A 14,010-nucleotide genomic window follows, 5' to 3' on the forward strand; every position below is an offset into this window, starting at 1 on the left:
CACCAGGATTTAGTTTGTAAAATTTTCTCTCATTCAATATTTTAATTATATTTCATATTCAGTGCAACAAGAGAAAATCAAAGTAAGGTACTCAAAGGCGTGAACGATCTGTTTGGTTTTTTTTTTTTGCTGTATCTGTATGGATACAGCTATCATCAGCACTGGTATGGAACTAAGAACATAAGTTTTTCCTTTAAAATGTTAACAATAATTAAGTATCATTTGCACACCATATTTGCATGTACTCCAATAGGGAACGCAGAATGAGGCAACATGTGACAGGAGCAAGCTCTAGGGAGACAGGGTCACTCCATTAATAAATCCACATGGGCTGCAACAGATGCCATCTCCTGTCTCAGCCATTAGAAAACACTTGATCATTGTTCCTGTTTTGTTTGCCATGTACAGCATAATCAAGAAAATGACTTCTCAAGTAACACTAATCTTTAGAATGTTATGATTTTTTTACTCCTACACAGAACACTGACACTGTCCTTGATTTAAAGGCTATAGATACGGGAGGAACTTGCTAAACTCATCCTGCCAGCACTAGCAGAGGCAGCAATGTGCATTTGTTTCTCACACTGCCCTCAGTGCTTTGCAGGGTCACTGTTTCCAGACAGCTGTGAAGCATCCACCTGCAGACAGACACGCACACAGCATGGATCCATGCAGCACTTGTGGAACAACACACACAAGGCAATGGCGGTGAGCTACTGAAAGGCAAGGGAGAAATCAAACTGCTCAGGAGTAAACACAATAACACACAGGTGCCTGGAGCAAATCCCGAGTGGCTACCACACAGCACTGCTCCAGAGACCCGCTTCACACCATTCAACTGCCAAGTGAAGGCCACTAATAGCACAAACCCTAGGAATCACAGTGGATGTCGAACAATCACAAAGAGCAGTAGGAATTAGTTTTCATCCCCCTCCAAGTTATCACAGATCTTCAATACAGAAAACTATTCCCATCTTACGAAAATCCAAGTACACGTAAGTAATAACAGTTACAGAAAAAGTCACCATACACTGTTGCTTTAGCTGTTGGAAGTCTCTACTCCCACCCCTGGATTTTAAAGACATGCTTGCCATGACTGCTCAACCAGATCTGGCTGGAGATCTTAACAGGCTCATTCTGCGTGAGTACCAGCTGAACAGAAATTGCAGCCACAGCGCTCAGCCAAGCATGTCGTACCCATCACACAGAGCTTGCTGCGTTAAACCAGACAAGATTATTGCAATAACCTTGGGCTTTTAAGACAACAAATACTAATCAGCAGCTGACACCAGCAAGTCCTGCTTTCTAGTGAAGAGTTTTCACTTTTGTACATGTCACCTCAAGAATCATCACATTTTTAATTGCTTCAAACACTGCAGTGATGGTGCCAAGCACCCTTATCTTGAACTTGTAAATCACTGGTCTTGCTATGAAATAACATCACAAGGAAATGTTGCTAACCATGGCTAAACACTACCCACAGTACACGTGTCAGGCAGAAAAATAATTTCATTCTTTATATGAGGTAAGAACCAATTTATTGAGGGGGAAAAAGTAAACTGTGGAGCTTTATTGCTACCATAATCATTTTCTGTTATCTGATTCTTTCCTGACTGACTGCACACACAACTGCCTATAAACATCAATGGGAAGTACATAATGACAACTTGGGGAGGGGAGAAACAACCTTCACCAATCTTCCCAACAGCTTTTAGAATTACTCTCTTCTCCCTCAGCTTTGGATAATATATGTGGACATAAGTTATCTGAAAAATAGCTGTAGCCTTTAAACTCTTAAGGTGTAAGCTGGTATATATTTCCTTATAGCAAATGATACTACCTCATTTAACTTGTTTTTAAACTAACACATATTGAAGCCAACAAATATTATGAAGAGGGCAGGTGATGTGGCTGGTGACATTAATGGGTGTTAGAGAATTGCACAACATAAGGAATGCAAAAGTGCTTTATTTTCAGCAGTTTTCACCCAACCACAAACACCTGGATAAAAGATTCTCTTAACTCTGGCAAAAAAAAAAAAAAACAACAACAAACAAAAACAAAACCCCAAAACAAACAAACAGAAAACCAACAACAAAAAATCAAACACCAACCTAACCAAAAAAAAAAACCCCAAACAATCAAAAAAATCCCAGTCCCCCAGTCCAAATGAAGCAAATAAGGTAGCATCAAAACATGTGTAAAAACACAGAAATGAAAGAGGGTTCGGCCTCTGTGGCACAGATCCTCAGGGTGTCAGGCACTAGCTATGCACGATAAAAACATGTATAGGAGACTGATTCTAACAGCTCAGAGATGATACACAAGGGCAACCACATCACTCAAAAATTATTGCCCAATAGGTACCATTGATTGATAACACAGCCACTATAAACCTCTTTCAAAATTAGACCTCTCTATTGTTTCTCAATTCCAATACAAATAAAAATGACACTGTTTTCTATCCCTATGCCTGATGTGGGTTTCACATGGGTCCAACGCTTCAAATGACATGACAAAGTGGGAAATGACTGAATCACTTTGTGAACATTTTGCATAGCTCAGCTTGACTGTTTGAGACAGACAGGTTTCTGTAGGCAAGATCAAAGAGGGTTGTAGGAGGAATCTGACAGGAAAGAAAAACTACCAGCTAGAGAAGGAGCAACCCAACAAACATTCAAACTACAAGAGAGAAGCTATTAGCTGTGAAGAGACAATCTGCCTGCAGCCAGCAGTTACGTGCTTTTCCCAGGGCTAGGGGAAGAGATACAAGATAAATAAGTAAACAAACACATTGGTCCACTGAAGAAAGGGAGGAGCAGGGCTAATACATTGATACTTTCAGAGGATGCAGCTGTCAGCAACCAATCCAACCTGTCAGACCTGGAGTCAGCTGGCAAGAAACACCACAAAGAATGGTCAAAGCAGCAGTAAATGCAGAAAGGCCCTTCTTTTTTATTATTGGGTGAAGAAATAAATTAACATTCTAGGCTTTGCATAGATAAATCCTACTGGGCAAAACTGCTCCAGCCACAAAAGGCAAAGCACCTAGGCAGAGGAGAGAGAGAGTCTGACACATGCAAGAGCTTATCAGCACTACAGGCAGAATCGTAACAGAACATCAGCGCCAGGCCTGAGAGCCAGAGGCAGCCATGCAGAGCAGAGCTCGGGTACAGCCAGCCCATGTGAAATATTGTCCTCATGCCAGCCCAAGCCATAGTACATCTCATGAGCTGGTCAGGAAACAAACCAGGGTCAGAGGCACACAGCTGTGTGACTCTCTCCATATGGCCCATCAGAAACAATTATCTCATTTCTCACTGATATCCAAGGAGATGAAAGAAGCATACAGGTGTAAACTACTCTCTTCCCTACCTGCTTGCCTTGAACAATGAAAATCACTTAATGCAATGACCACTTCATGCCTCCCTTGGCACAGAAGCAACATGATGATTTCTACCTTACCCACAGGATCAGCCAAACACATGCTAGAAACCCCTGGAGTCCTTCTCAGTGCAGTGCAGGTTGATGATGCTCAGGATGATCAAATATTTAGCCAATTTTATTTGTATTCAAGTTTTCATAACACATATTTTGTAAAATAAAGCTCTTTTTCACCAAAAAAAAGTTCTATTGGAATACACTTGCTTGCCATGTGCCTCGCTTACCATGTACCATGCTTTCTGCTACTGGGCTGAATGCCTGAACAGTTCTGTTTTCCAGATTCCAGTCTTGGTTTTCCCTGAATGAATACTGGAATGAGCAGACTGAGAAAGGACGATGCAGTTAAACCCTCTTTAGGAGAACCAAAGGTCAAAACATGGCATGGCAGCAGGTTTCCTGCTCCACATGCAGCAGTAGGAAGGCTATAACATGTTCTGCATGGGTAACACACACACGTTTGCAAGTGCTGTCCCAGAATACGATGAACAGGACAGGCAGTTCCTCTCAGTGAACCATGCTTTGAAAGTTGTCTCTGAACATCTGGAGGAATGCTGCTCTCCCAGTCCTCACACAGGCCACGAAACAAAAGACTTACTGACAGCCTGGAAGAAGCTCTCTTGCAGTACTACACAACAGAGCCAGTTTCTTACAAGCCATTTTCAGTTCCATGTTGCAGGAGATTTTTATGCTGTCAATTTAATAAAGCAATAAAAGGCAGAGGAGAGCTTTAGTTATAAGTATCAAAATATAAAATTCTACCACAGATAGTGCTGGGAAGATAAAGTCTCTTCTCACAGACTAGAAGTGACAGCTTTGCATTAGAAAGCAGCAATAGATATTCAAAAGCTCCAGGAAAACCTGTAGTAAAGGCACCAAAAATCAAAGTGCAGCTGCTCTTTTTACTGTTTAAATCATTATATATTAGCAACAAATCTTGTTGTTGGCCAACACTCAGAAATGGCATATGGCCAATAAAAGGTTCAGTGGAGTTTTCCATCTGTCACTGGAATCAGCTATGGCTGCAGCTCATACATAGTAAGTTTAGTGTCATAATTATTTGTGTACTAGATGTCAAGCACTCAGTCTAACATAATCATTTGACTACTCAGTTTGCTAAATATACTGCCCAAGCAAAACACGCCATAACCACAGAGCTGCAGCCCAAGAGAGGCATTTACAGGGTGTAAGACCAGCACCAACCAGAGATAAGCCTGCATGCAGAGGGGGCTGGCTTGCCACAACAGGCTATGCAAATCTAAACCAATGGATCCTCTTGTTGTGTATCAGGGACAGTAAGAGGCACCATTCTCTTACTAAAGTCAAAAGTCAAATACCAGAAAGATACCAAGTCAGTGAGTGGATGAGTGAAAGTGGACACAACACGTTTTTTTGTAGCTCTGCTTGCTCCTTACAGATTCTAAGCATATGGATTTACTTTGCTCTCTTCACAGTGCTGCCAGCACAAGAAGACTGACAGACTAAGCTTTAAACTATTTTGTTTCAGTGTAGGTTCAGGAAATACCTTAGTAACAGTATTGTCTGAGGTTTTTAAAATTCCTTCTACAGCATTTTCCATTCGTTTTTAACAGCTATGGAATGACATTTTTTCTCCCTCCCCCCATAGCACTCCAATGCTATGCATCCTGCACTGATAGGTCTTTAGGGCTGTATTTAGATCTGGATTTTCCAGACACAGGGATTTGTGTTTCCGTCAGCCAAGAGTCACAGTCTGCTTGGTCCCAGATCTGGGTGCAGGCACAGGCAGATTTCTATTTTTTTAGTTCACACAGAAAAATCTGTAGTACTCCCAAATGCAGACTTTAACAAAGTGGGGGACGTGGGAGCAAGGAGAGAGGGGGAAGTGTTCTAAGTTGTGCTGAAAGTCAAAGGCAAGAACATTTTTGTTTGTGCAAGTTTGCAACCGTACTCGCTCTTCCCTAAGCTCTACATCTGCTCCAAGAGGACTGCCAAAGTACTTTAGAGCTACTGGATCTGACCTGTGGCTGGCTTTTAACATTTAGAACCTGGGAAGCTGGGAGCATGGTAAAGAGGCATGTAGGAATTCACTGAAACCTTTTAGAATATTTAATAATCCCTTTGTGGTTTGGTCAGAATTGGCACAACTTCACAGCAGTAAGCAGATTTGCACAGAAATGGCCTCGTGGCTCTAACAGATGCTAACAGCTCACAAGAACAATTTTCTGCTGCAATCAAGGTCCTATCCATAGTGTTGTTTTGCTCCAAACAGGGTTGAGAGTAGAAGCAGATTATTAAAAAAAATATCAAAACACCTCAAATAATGAGAACAACTTAAATGCTCAACTCAACTGCTGAAACATTAGTTATCTTCATCAGAATTGGAACCTTAGAGTAACCAAGACACTCTGTGAGGCTAGCAGCCATAGCAGGACCTATTTCAGAGAAGCAGGGGGAAAGCTGAGGATTCTCTTAAGCATCCAAAGGTCAAATATTCACAATTATGGAACCAGGCATTTATAACATTTTTAAATTCTTGGACAGCAAAAAATCCCATTGAGCAGATTCAGTATTCAATATCTCAGGGATGAATAAATGGAATATTTTTAAAGTCTGTTTATGTTTGCATCATTTTCTTTACTGCTTCAACATTGAAAGAATATTTAAATTAGAAAGCACTTGGAAAAAAATGTTTTCAATAAGAGATTTTAAAAGCCTTAAGTTCTCTATTGCCAATTGTTTGTCCTGCCTTCAAGTTTACAGCTTGTGCTAGGTATCTCACCAAGAGCATCAACTCATTAGACAGGACATAAATATACACCTCTGCCACAGAATCAAAATAAGCATCCTACAGAATTCGAAAAAAAAAAGGAAAAAGAAAAAGAAAAATCAGTTTCCTCTAACTAGAAAATGACCAGCTCTGGTTCCAAGACCTGTTCACATGAAAATCCAAGAACCCATCTAAAGCCATTCTTATCCCAAGTAATTTTGACTTGGCTTCAGTGGGCATAAACGCCAGAAAAGTACAATGAGAGGCTTCACACAGTCTTAACCCAGCCTAAATTTGTCAAACACTAATAAAAAAAAAATCAAGATGCATTTCCAGCCAAAGTGTGGAGGCAGCTCACAAAGCTGAAGCTCGCATGACTGCTCCTCTTCAGAGGAATGGGAAGAAATGGGGGAAAAGGGTGGAGAAAAACCAGTCCATTTAACTACATATTTCTCAGAGTGGCAGGTGAAATCCAGCAGCAACAGATTTAAGAAAGCAAAATATTAGCTCAACAATCACAAAAACCTCTGAGCCAGCTGCTCTCATTCAAATTGAGAGTGAAGAGGGTCGAAGGTGGGCATAATGGATAAGAGCCAAAGCATCTGAAAGTAGGTCCACTGGATTCATTATTCTGCAGTTGTTACTAACAGTAACAACAGAGTATGCCATTTCTAGCTGATTTGCTTATATCCCCAGTATTTTTTAATCCCAGCTGGTGGCTTTCAGCCTGTTATGATGAATCAGCTATTAATTCAGGCAAACTCTAGCTGAGAAATCTTTGGCAATGGATGGGAACATCCAAAAATCATCCAGGAAAAAGGTAAGTCATAGTTGTTTGTAAAAACTTACTATGAGTAAACTAGTCAGTACTGAAACAGATTTCTTGGACAGCAGAAAGAGAACACCAGCGGGAGACCTGGCTGCCATTTCCATCTCCTGCTTACAAGAAAAATGGTCCATGAAAGAAGTTATATAAACTTGCATTAACTGTGCACAAGGTTTCCATGGTCGTTGATTATGTTTATCAGTGACAAATTACTACAATGAAATGATGTTTCTGGTGGCCAGGGAACAGATGCATAAGCTAGAAGCTTTTAGATTTCATGATATGTGAGAATATGAGATTTCCGCTCTAGCAACAGAAGGATATAATTGTTATATCCTGAGGGAAAAAGTTTCAGCTCTATCATATCAGTTCTTCTGTCAGCAGAACATGATTCTTGTGAAAGATACAGTATTATCTATATATTCTGCGCTAGCAATTAAGGCATCAATATGTTCATTTTTTAAGGTTTGATAGAAACTTAAAAGTTGCCTTACGATATTGAAAACATTATGTTCCAGCATATACAGCAATGACAGAATTACTATTAAATGCATGAGGTTTTAAATATTCTCCATTTCACAGTGGAGCTTTTTAAAGCTAGCATTGTGAAGGAATCAGTAGTAACTCTGCAGAAGTTTATGTCAGCTTTGGAGACACTCAGTCCTTTGACAAAACACAAACGGCATTGCGGGTGATATCTCATGAGGAAGCAGAGGGGGGCTGCACCAAAGCTCTCTAAAGAGACACACCCTCAAAGATTGCAACAATTCTATCTTTTAGTTGTCTGCACTGCTCAGTTCGAGCAGTAATAGCTCTGTCATCTCCTCTGCAGAAGCGCAGAATTGCTTTTGTCCCTTTGTCCTCGAGTAAAGATCGCAGTATTTCCAGAGGAAAGACAGGCATCTGCCCATATGCAGAACTTGTATATTAGTTGGGATATAATTTGCATGAACTCTACCCAAAATATATAAACTGAGAGAACTGATTTACCAAGAAGTTCCAGCTGAATTTCAGCCAGTTTTCATAAACTCCAGGTTTGCAGAGCTATCTATCTAGACCACATTTTTGGCATACAGCTGTTCGTTTATATTTTACCAGAAGGTTGTTCTCTTCAGTTTGATGCCCCAAACACCCCCTCTTCATTGCAGAACAGGATTATGCTCCGCTGTCCAGCCAGCTTGCAACAAAGGCCTCTGCCCTGAGAAAACTCTGCACTCTTATTTTCTCCTCCTCAGCAAAAGCACATCCAAAAAGCAACCAAACTGATTTTTTTCCTGTCAGCCTCACCCCTAAGGCTACACAGGAGTGAAGGGAGGAAGAAAGAATTTACATGAACGTCTCACAACACACACAAAGTAATAAAGGTTTAGCACCACAGTTACTGCACCAAAAACTGAAGGTGCTTTAAAATCAAAGAAGTGTCCTCTAGATTAATGCACAGTAACATAACCCAACACACAGCCTTGTAGCAATCCATTTCTGAAACAGAGAAACATCCTCAAATCAACAATGTCTATTACATTGTAAATAATGTTAGAACATGCTGATGTTACCTGGTGAAACAACTTGGTAGCCTAAAAGATAGAATTGAATGTGTCCCGTTCCTAGTATGTCAATAATAATTATTTTTCTAATGCTTGTTCAGTTATAGGAATACATGAAAAGAAGCCATTGCATAGCAGAAAACATGATTTGATGTTGTTTATACAGACACTTACATACTGAGAGTTTATTTTATCTCCTGAGATATCACTGAGATTAAAGAACTTGCAGGCAATAACCATAAGAATAATATTTTTAATCATAAGGATAATCATTTCCATTTTATATATGTAGAATATAAATTCCTAAGCACTTGCAAATTCAAGGGCAGCTGAAGGTTGCCAGAGCAGCTGGATTGTTTCATTAGAAATGCAATGAAAACCAGCAAAACTTCAACAAACCCAGCAGATGCACTGAGACCACAAAGGCTGTGAGACACAGCCTTCAGCACACATCTTGCTCTCCAAAATGCTGCAAGAGATTTACACTGAAAGGACAGCAGGTAGCAGATGAAGCCAAACCAGAGCACAAACTGACGTAAAAAAATTTCAGAGCAAACGTAGGCTTCAAAGAGGAAAAAACAAACTTATACTCCAGTGTATGTACAAGCACAACAATTGAAGTGTTTGTGTCAACAGGAAGAGGAAAACAAGCAGAAGCAAAAGTCACTGAGAAACCAGAACTCCTTGGTGCACAAAACTGGCAGAAAACAGCTTAGAAGTTGCAGGCAAGGAAGGAGCTTTCTGCTCTGTTTCTCTTTAGTCCACAGAAACGAGACTTTAAATAGTTGAGAGAAAGGAGGAGAGCAAAACACCAATCAAGAAAAAGCCCACCCAAGGTGTTAGCAAAAAAGTCCATGACTCACTCATTGCCAGTATCTACTCCCATTTATGTGTTGTGTATTTACCTGACCCGCTGGCATAACAGTGTAGAAATAGAAGTGAATGTGCATTTGGGCTATTCATAAACCCCTGGAGGGATGGAACAGAGCAACCTGAAATGATCATGGTGCAATATTACTGTTATCCGTAGGATGCCCCTCACAACCCTCATCATTTTGCTCCGTTCTTTGGCCATCCTGCATTCAAACACCTGACTTATGTGCTTGAAGCAGGCTGGCTCCATTCACAATCTTTTTAGGCTGTGTACAATCTTTTGAGGTTCACAGCCTTAAGATGTTCTAAAGGCACTATTGAGACACAAAACAAGAGCTATATAAAGAAGCTTCTCTATAGCATTATTACTGGCTAGCAATAGCCCGACTCTCTTGGTATACGTAGGTATTTATATATAAGTGCAGCAAGCCTTTGTGGCAACATTTTCTGTTGCGATCAAGCTAGTTAACCATCATCAGTTTCATGCTACCACAGACACTGACATTCACAATAGATTTCACTTGTCTTAATGAGAACTTGTAACCAAAGGAAAGCAGCTAACATGGAGGAGCACTCAAATAATACTGAACAAGTTCTAACTTAAATCTCAAAAACATTTAATCTGAGACATATTTCATTTTCAGTTTGAGAGATTCCTTCCATGTCCTAAATGGATGAACAAACCACCTAGTGAGCTGGCTGAGAACTGCTGTAGAACTTCACCGCATAGGCAGCAGATGAAGTGATGGAGGTCTTTGGGCCTCAAGATGGAAGGTGCAATTTTGTACACTTGAATTGCTGGGAAAATAGAAATACCCAGGCACCAAAATGAACAGATTCAATTTTCTTCAACTAAAAATAGTACACCCTCCTTTGAGCAGGCATTCCCTTGAACTTGAATTCACTTGAGAACCACCAAGCAAAAACATTCTGCTAAGGAGTTCTTAGCTTTTTTGACATTGTGGGTACCCATAAGATACACCTTTATCTGGCTATGAGCCACACTGTCACAGATGATGCCTGTACTCCACAGCATACACAAAAATATTCCACAACTGCAATCCCCACAGAAGCGCAGTCTCAACAGCTCCCCACCCTCACCTTGATTATGTCATCTGAATGCTTCCAGGGGCCACGTGCCAAAAATATCCATGTTCCTCACATTCTTCTGAAAGCAGGCAGACAGCACTACTGAAAAGCTAGAAGCTCCCTGCATTTAGCTCACATATAATTAACACAGTCGTCTAATTATGGACCACCTAAAAACACACAGTGTTCACAACTTCACGGCTTCAAGTCAACAAAAACTGTTTGTCATATGTGTAAGGTCTGAACACAAAGGCAAGGAGACCTAGAATAAATGTGACTCACATCAGCCTGCACCAGCTACCACAAAACATTCCTTAGCTCAGCAGCTTCCCTGGTTGTCACCAGGGATTGCAGTTGAGTTGTATCTTCCAGTGGTCTTCAGAGATACTCCCAGACAGAGCATTTGGATCTTGGGGCTAAGGGTCAGAAATCAAACCCTTCCCTTTGACGTTCTAGAACCATGAATGAACATATCACCCCTTTCTTAAGTCATGAGATTAGCTTGAAAATAGTATCGTCATGTGCTTATTTGCCTCCAGCATTAGATGCTCAGATTCCTCTTTTCAAGCTTTCTTTACAACTATTTATTTGAAAAAAAGAGAAAGCAAGCTCTGATTCTGGTGTGGCTAATGAACATCAAGCTGATGCTTTAAGAAAAACAGCAGCCATCATGAGAGTTGGCAACTCTCAAATTGGTGGTTATGAAGGAAAGAATATTAAACAGCTATCATCAATCTATCTAGGCCCAGGAAGTGAGCCATGAAACGCTGACAAAGGGGAATATCTGATCTGACAATGACGGTATATTTATCTTTTAAATGAAGAATAATGGAGTTACACTGAAAAGACTCATTTTAACTTTGCAACAGTATTTATCTCATCACCTTAGGGTGGTACCTGAGCACCTCAGGGTAAGAGAATTTATTCTATCAGCTCTTTTAAAGGCTACCATTTTACACTCCAGAGATGCCACAGGAACTACACAAACAGAAGAAAGGAGTGTGGAATCTGACCTTCTGAACAGCCCTAGTGCAGCCTCCCGTCGCAGTAGTAGGCCAGACAGTCAGTGCCCTGCTCACCCTCAACTTCTTTTCTGCCCAACGGGGTTACCACCAGGTTCTCACAACAGTATTGAGGTTTGGGGTATGTTTTGAGGATGAAAACATCTTCACTTATTTTGTTTCCCAGCACATTAGGCCTTGTGACTGGGAGCATAAGTGGTGTGTACATGCACAGGCTGTCACACAAGAAAAGCACAGCTGTGCACAGGCTCTACATCCAGAACACTGAGGGACAGATAACACCAAGCTGCCCTCATATCAGCCCTGGGGCTGTCTAAACACCCTCATCCAAACTCAGACCAGAATATTTGTATACACACCTCTACCAAAAACAAAACCCCAAAACCAAAACCACCAGGCAAGGATGATGCAGACACTAATCTGTTTTAATCACTGTGATTAAAACAGTAGCTTGCAGCTTAAGTTAAAAGAAAGATTGGAAGTATGTTTATAATTAAGGAAGCCAGAAAAATGCAGGATTCCTACACAGGTGTGATCACCTATACCTAAGTTAACCACAGATTCCTTACAAGGATCTACACCACCCTTTCTTTCTCCCAAAAAGACTGGACCCCACACCACACAATAATACTTTTTTGTTGTTATTTGAAGCTAGTCATGAATTCATCATGCCATCCCTGTATCTCTTTTATCTAAGGACTGATCCAATCAGCAAGGACTAACATTTCCCTTAAGTTCTGATAAACGAACCTGCTTTTTTCCCTCACTAGTCATGGTCTGTCTGCTCAAACTGTGGAAAAAGTAGAAGAAAAAAACTTTCAAACAATCCTAAGCAAACTCCCTGCTTATAGAAAAGCTCCTTGGTCTTGTGCTGAAGTCCCACTCTCCTCACAAGAAAATGATACCTGTTCTGTGAAGATACAATAGCAGATCCAAATTAACATGTTCTCTCCCACCCGTGCCCTAAATTGCACCGTAAGAATAACATTTGTGACTCAGCTGGAGTCACACCTCTAGACAGCCCAATCTCCTTTTGCTTGGTTGGGCAGCAAACCAACTCCCTGTCCTGAGCTGTGTGGGACTTTCAGATGCATTGTAGCCAGCTCACACCAGATTATGATCAGCGGGAAAGGAGCTGCAGCTGCTGTCGTTTGATGTTCCCTTACCCTTTCTGAGGCCTGTGCTCAGGCAGCCAGAGCAGCCTCAATCTGACTCGCCAACAGTCGCCCATCTCTCTCCTTCAGAAGCTCTAAAACATTTATTTATTCATTATTTTTACTACCAGAAAGTAGAAATTTACCTAACAGCAGCCAAAAAATGCAGAAGCATACATTGAATCTGCACTAATATTTGACCGACCTCTGCTTCACAGAATGCTCTCTGACACTGCAACAGCCCAGAGCTGGCAGGCAGCAATGCTGAGGCCAAACCCGTGTTTCTGTGCTGGGTTAAGCACGCAGACAGGCAGCGCGTGGTTCCTCATGCTGGGACACCAGGGGGGTTTCTGTTTGTTGCTCTCTCCAGGGGTGTTCTTGGCAAGGAGGGTGCGAGCGCAGCACCCTCACTCAATAACTTCTCAGCAAACGAAGTGGACTTAAGCCTTCAGTAAAATCAAAGCTCTGGCTTTGTTTCAGATATGCATGCAGAGGGGGTGCCTATAGAAAGGAATTAGAGCTTGAACACAGAGTAAAAGCAGAGCAGAGCAAAACCTTCAAATCCTGAAATCACATGACTGAGCTTTCCTAACCTCACAGCGAACACGCTGCTCTACCAGAGAGCTCGTTCCCCTCAGAATGGCAGGCTTATAAGTACTTTAAAGCAATTTTTTTTAAAAAAAGCACACCAGCAAAAAATAACTACTTTGAGATGAAGCAGCTGATATTAAAAAACTGTGCTGGAGTTCTAAGAGTAAGCCAATGATATGTTTCAAGGAAGAGAAGCAGTGGCAAGGAAGACACTTACCTTGATAACAAAACCCTTTCTGTTGGCTTGTGTAAGGAAAGTGCCACCAGTAATTTAGACAGGGAATTTTCTACTGTTTTCTCTGGTGGAAACTAGAATTCTGAAGAAAATCCTTAAATCTTTCCAGACCAAAATGATCTATTTTTTCCTGTAAAGCAGGAGAAGCAGCATCTTCTCTGCAGCAGTCTGATTTTCAGAGAGCACACCGAACTCATTTGTGAAAGCTAGTTGACACCCCTAAAAATCTTGACTATTAAAATCTTGCTCTAGTAAAAAGCATTCTGGGCCACAGGGGATCAGAAACGGGCAACAGCAATTGCTGCAGAATTTGTTGTTCCAGGCAATTTTTTTCATTGTTCATACTATAATAGTGGATATATGTATGTTTGATTCAATATAAAAGGAAAATACCCACTTTGTCACCTTATTTCCTTGTAGAGTGGGGTTGATCACATATTAGCCAAACACTACGGATGCAAGGAACCTGAGGACTTTAGAGGGATT

Source organism: Motacilla alba, chromosome 10 (assembly GCF_015832195.1).
Source record: "Motacilla alba alba isolate MOTALB_02 chromosome 10, Motacilla_alba_V1.0_pri, whole genome shotgun sequence".
In the NCBI taxonomy this organism is placed as follows: Eukaryota; Metazoa; Chordata; class Aves; order Passeriformes; family Motacillidae; genus Motacilla; species Motacilla alba.